Raw genomic sequence first — 6,735 nt, 5'->3', positions numbered from 1 at the left:
GTAGACCTTCACCTACTCCCTACCTGGATAGTTGGAGCAGGAGGAACCCTTGCTACTTCTCTTTTGGATATTGTTTACCTTTCTTTAATTTCTGGCACAGGATCCTTATGAAGACCATGTGCATGCTGTCAGCTGCTGGCCCTGGGGAACCACTATCTGTACACAGATCAGGTGGGGATTTGGGAAAGGGCATCTGTGGAGACATGGGTGAGCTCCAAGGGCTCCCAGAGGGGTGTGAGTGGGGGGACCGGGAGCAAGTGGCTTGTCCAGAGCTTCCTGGGGTGGGTTGCATGCTGGTGGCTGCTGGCAGGGCAATAAGAGGCCCTTACCTTCTGGTCCTCCAAGGGCACTGCAAGAGGGCTGTGCAGGGAGGGCAAGCAGAAGAGGACATACAGACAGGCCATGCATGGAGGGCCGAAAAAAAAAAAAAAGCTATCCGTTAACCAAGGGTGCTGTCATCCTTAAATGGTGTTTCTTCATCACAACCAGATGCGCATGATAATTATATTCATCTCCACTGATGGTATCTTGTAGTTCAGGGAAAAAGTGACCATTCCAAAGATAAAGGGAGAAAGAGGAGAGAAAGTGATGCCAGTTCTGAGGTTTTAGCCTGCAAATCTGTGTAGTTGGCCATGACTAGCAGCAGCAACATTACACTGAGAATACATTACACTTTTTTGTTGACTTTTCAGCTTTTTAATTACCAGCAAGTTGGTAATGGCATGCAGAATCAGATTCTGCTTCCTTTCACACTCCAGACACTCATGTCTTGACCACAGGGCCATAAAATTATCAAAGGGAAATATTATTGGCTGTAACCACCTTGGTAATATTTTTACAACTCCTGATTGACCACAAATCTATATTTAATAAGAAAAACAAAGCAAACACACACCCCATTCACTTCAGCTGGTGCTGTACATTGGATGGGGGAAATGCATTCATTCTATAGGGAGGCAGAAATTGCAGACCATGCCTAGGAAAATATGCTTATTATATCCTTGACTGGAAAAAAAATTATAAATTTCCTTTTTAGGTATTTTCATAAGTTGTTCTAGCCTTTATCAGCTCAAATAGCCTCCTGCTAAATTATTTCAAATATTCTAGTGTACAGATTCATTGTAGTGGCATATATGAGAGATATTTTAACATTTTGAGTATGTTAACATAATTTAGAAATGAAGTCTTTACTGGGTAAAAAGATGGCCCTTTTATGGATTTGGATGCCTGAGGAAACATAACAGTGTGAAACAATCTTGTCTTCTCCATTCAGGCTTTGAGGCAGTGGGTTTCCTCTCCTAAAGCCACTAGAGAGCTTTTAAGGAGCTGAGAAAGCTGTGAACAATGGGGAAGATTCTTGCAACTATTGAGAGGATGCTTTGAAACAGAGCAGAGGCTTATGATATCCATCAGGACTTCCAAAAATATATAGCTACTGTAGAGTTAGCCTAGACCTGGACAGCCACATGCCTTCAAGCATCCATGCTGCTGAATTGTGCTTGGCTCATGCTCTTGCTGCTGCAGGCACTTGGGATTAGCAAGGATATATTCTGGGTCTCTCAAGATCTGGCAAGAAGAGGAGTTTCTCCAGGGATATTTCACTGTAGGCTGTAGGAAAACCTGCTTGTCCTCTGTTGGCCCTAATGCAGAAGAGCTTTTAGTTGCCAACTTGTCCGCTCTGTAGTACATTCTGCCATGCCTGCTCCTTGCTCCTGCCCCATCCGAGGCAGGGGTCCATCACAGTAGGATGAACTCGTCCTGTTGCTGGCTGCATGGTAGCTGGGGGCACAGAGATGGTGTCTGGAGGTGCAGGGGAGCATTTCTACTGTGGCTTGGGCTCTCAAGAGACAGTGGCAGCTTGCCATAGAGAGGCCACTGTATGTGTTGGAGAGTCACATGGAAAGAACTGGCCCTGGCTGGAGCTCCTGCTGTGTGCCCTAGCTGGGATCCTGGATGTGAACTGGTGTCTCTGAAGCAGGGCTAATAAAAGGAAGTGGTGTGTGATACTTTCCTGATGCAGTTATGCTGGCTGGAAATGGCTCCAGGCATTGCATAGGAGTGGACACCTTGGAGAAGCTGTGACAGAGCTTCCTGTGTCAGCCCACAAGGATAAGGGAGGCTGTGCCAGCCCAGGGCTGAGTTCTGGACTGCTGTCCCAAAACAAGTTATTTCAGATCAAATCTCTGGCTAAGAAGTTCAGTGTTGACAGATTAACAGGTAGTACACTACAATTATTGCTGTTGCCAATGCACCTGAAATTATAGTGAGTTTAGAGGCCATGAGTAATGACTGGCAGGAGGTGGCAATTGGCTCCCATGTGTCCACGATTTGCTTCCCGTAAGGCAAGTACATATTTGTCCACTGAAAGGGATACACTCAGTCATTGCACAGCACTTGGTCAGTCACAGAGGCAGGTTACTGGTTAGCAGTACGGGATGCACTGTCAAAGTGCGTGCTGACAGGGTGATGTCCCTGTGGACAGACGATAGCCTCACTCCTGCTGTCCTGCACGTTCATTAGCAGACTGCCTCAGCTGACTGGGGTTATAAGTAACCCAAACCGTATTCCAGCAGGCTGGTTCATGAAACCCTAACCTGCAGTCAGTAACCTACACCTGATTTAATGACACAACAAAACTTTGCAGCATAGAGAAAGAGGCCAGCACTAGATGCAACCTTAGATGGCAGGACATTCGTATCGTTCTGGAATACCACGTTTTGCAGAGAGAGCAAGCTTTCTCTGGGAGTGGGTTCAAGGCTCTGCCAGTATCTACTTCTGTGTCATGAACACTCTCCTGTTCCTACTGATCTGCATCCACGTGAGCAATGGCATTACGGATACCTTGTACGTTCACATCCTTGCAGGGTAAGTTCATAGGCTGCCTGAATGCTCACCATCCTGCTGTCCCCAGAGGAGGTGTTAGCAAGGAGAGCATATATAGGTATCCCTTATGGCGCTGTAACCACTAAAGCCGCAGATACTGGAATTTGCTATACACTGGTTATCAGCTCCTCAAATGCTTCCCTTTGCGGCTGTCAGGTCTACCTCCTCCGCCGCCTTTCTCATTTGAGGAATTCAGTCAATTTGTTCTTTTGTCTGCTTTTCCCTTCGCTGCCTCTCCACGTCCTGCTCCTCCTTTCCTTCAATTGGTTGTTGTGCTGGTCTGATGAATCTGTCTTGCAGCAGGTCACCTCCATAGCTTGTGGGATACTAGTTCTGCCATAGCTTGTGTGAGTGTCCCTGCCTGTTTCAGTTAGGAGACTCAGCTAAAGGAGTGGAAAATCATATTACTATTTTTTGCCTGCATGAAGGAAAAAAAGGAGTCTCTTCCATTTTTCATTCTGTATCATAGCAAAGCCAAAAGTTGTTACTTTTATCTAAAGCTATGCACATAACTGACTTTTCACTTGGCTGGCTGCATTGACGTATTGGAGGAAAGCAGTCTTTCTGCTTGATACGAAACAACATTTTTTGGTTTCCTAGGCAAATGGTGAAAAAAATCTGAAAAATTTAATTTGAGGCCAAGTAAAACATTTCAATTGACTTAAAATAAACATTTTCTTCACTATAAAATGAGAATTTCCAGTGTTTTCTTTTTGTGAAGGAAATCAAAAATTTCATTTTTTATATAGAGCCAAATTTTTTCAGTAAAATAGCTCCATGATTCATTTTTATTCTGTGGGGTATATGCATAGATTAGACTCTACCCTGTCCAGGGCTTCTGAGCCTTTAGCTTGACAAGAACTGAGCGACTGAGTCCTACTATGGACTCTGACACTAAAGGGTGTATCCTGCCTCTTGAGGAAGGAACCAAACAGGCAAAATCCATGTCAGCCTTCCCCCACCCCTACCCACCCTCCCCAGCGTCCAGTTAAGTGTCTTTTCAAAATTTAACTCTGCAAATAAAATTATCCTGAGCAGTGTAAGGGGAGTGTATGAAAGAAAATTAAAGGCACATGTTTATGAACAGCTCCCCATCCCTCCTCAATTTAAGTGCTGAAAATATTTTTGTCTTCTGTTTCATGACTTGTACAGTGGTAAAAACACTGAAGCGCATTTATTCACACATCATCAACTTTCAGGAAGAAAATAAAAAATAACAGTGCCGGCAACTTTGATAACATATATAAGTGACAAATGCTGTGATACAATTAAAAAAAAGTGCTGTAAAGTGTGGCTTGCTGGACCTTAAAATTAAGCACTAAGACATGCCCAGCACTTTCTATTGCTGGATGTCAGAATACCTGAGGAGCTGAAGCCTCTGAATATGCCCTTTCAAGAGCAAGTGGTGTGCTCCTGATGAGAATTTTGCTCTGTCCTGCATTTAAGATCATCTGCACTGAGTTCCGGTTAAAAAGAAAACAAAACAAAAACAATCAAAAAAGACATTTTGTCTTTTCTTAAAGGCCGAAAGAGCTCAGCTACTGCAATTTTGGTAAGGTATTTTACTATGATATAATATGCCGCAAACATTAAATATGAACACATTTGAATATAAAAATCTCTTGTTCAGTGAGAGCTATAGATGATCTTATAATTATGGTTGTGTGTGGTTTTCCATTGTAATCTTCTTTCTTTTTAGCTGCTTGTGTAGCCCTCTAAGCAATTTTTCTTGGCCTGGCTTCTCTGGGATGTAACCACTGATGGGCCAAGGGTCTTTCCTCGCATTTTGACCTGTGCTGTGGTGTCCCCTGCCCTGCTCTCTTTGACATTGCCTGCACTGCATCTGTGCCAAGATCAATAAAATGGAAATGCCTTTTCTCCTCATCACAACAAAGGGGAGGTCGGTATTAAGCTTCAACAGTCTACAATGTTTGTGGCGACAGAAATTGATACGTTCCTCGTATTATTTCAAGGCTTGAAGCTGTTTGCAGCCGTGTCTTTATCAGAAATTCTTGTCTCTGCCTCTGTCAAAGGCTTTTAAATTACTTTATATATGTACCTTTTGAGCAGCTGGAACTCTCTGCTCCTATCCTTAAATTTATTGAAATGTGGCAACAGCATTCTGGCTGAGGGAGTATGCTTGGAAGCATCTCCAGCCAGTCCTACTATGGACTAAATATATGATGAAGCAGCTCAGAAATAAAGCCCAAATTATTGTTTTGCTTATGATGGTAAAGGCTACTGTAACCAGTTCTCAAAGAAAGATGGGACCAAGCATCAACTGAAAAGAAAGCATGGTAAAGAACATAAACTGGATCATCTCTCTCTGAATCCTAGTTCTCTCTCCTGCCCCTCTTCCTCTGTCCACCAGCTCCTGTCCATCTATTCCAAAAGCATCAGACACCCCTCTCGGGAACAGCAGTAGTACCAGGAGCCTCAGGTAACTGGTTCTTCAGCAGTAATGATGAGTAGCAACAAGTAGAAGACAAAGTCCTTGTAATTAGCTTGTGCGCAAGCCACCAGCTGAAACAGATTTGCACAAAGTGTTCGCCAAACAAGTCAGAATAATAAATGCATTTATAAAAAAAAATGAAATAATTTATTAATCGAAAAGAAGGCTAAATTAGTTGAATAAATAATTTACCACAAATTTCTCAGTTCTGTTTCATACTGAACATTTACGTTAACCTTCTAATTCTTCAGCCTGCTAAAGCTTTGGGAAGATTAAAGCAAAAACCAAAAAGACAAGAAAATGCAGCTACAGATCTGATTGCCACTGTTGTACCTCACATACATTGAGTCACCGACTGTGTTTCAGTAAAAGCTACTTTTTCAGGTTTCCATTATATGATCAAGTTTCTGTGGCTATTATTGAAATAATAGTCTAAATCCCATCTGTATGTGAAGACTCACAGCTAGAGCCTATGTAATTGTGTGTTTTCATCATTCATACCCCTATTCAGGAAACTGTTTCAGCCCATGCTAAAGTGAGGAACATGCTTAAATATTTTTCTTCTCTGGTGACTCTATGAAGAACTATATCTGTTCAGGCAGATATTCTTAAGAAGGGGCTTATCTTGTATTTAGAGCTAACTGGATATTTTAAAAATTTGTGATTTTTTCAAATTAGAAACAAATTGAGAACATAGGACCACTTTATCAGAGACTTAAATAGCAAAATTTTAACAGCTTTGGCATGTGGGAGCACCATGAACAGACTGCAGCTTCCTTAAAGTTCCCTCTCAAAGAAGGTTGCTTAGCTGATGGCTGATGAAAAACACAAACTGCAAAATGTTGTCGTGCTGATGCCATCCAGTGAAGCTCCACAGCAAATGGTAAAAATTGTAACAAATCTGGATCGGTTCTGATGCCCTGCGCCTTTCCCCTCTTGGGTTGTATGCTTAACAGGCTTTGTGTTTTGCTAAGAGCAGTACATTGGATAAGCAATGGTATTTCTAATCATTCGAGTCAATATTGTTGTATCGCCATTGCAACATTGATTAAACAGATAAAATACAGCATTACAAAACCAATGAGAATACAGTACTTTGAAGTTACAGCTCACTACTGCCCCAGTCACTTCCACGGAAAGTAATAAAAAGTACAATCAATGAATTGGGATTTCATCAACAAGATTTAACCTCAGTCATCATCTGTAGCGGTGCCGAGGTTTTTAAGACCATGTCGTGACCTCTCGTTATGCCTCGGATATAGAGGCCTTGGCTGAACCAACATTTACTGGTCAGGGATTTGTACTATCATCAAAGATCATTTTGCTCTTACCATGATTGAATTCCCGGTGTGTATGTATCTTCTCTTTGTCTCTGCTATTCAGAACAGTCTCCATTTCGT

Source organism: Rhea pennata, chromosome 2 (genome assembly GCF_028389875.1).
Source record: "Rhea pennata isolate bPtePen1 chromosome 2, bPtePen1.pri, whole genome shotgun sequence".
Classification (NCBI taxonomy): domain Eukaryota; kingdom Metazoa; phylum Chordata; class Aves; order Rheiformes; family Rheidae; genus Rhea; species Rhea pennata.
This window is presented reverse-complemented; position numbering follows the sequence as displayed.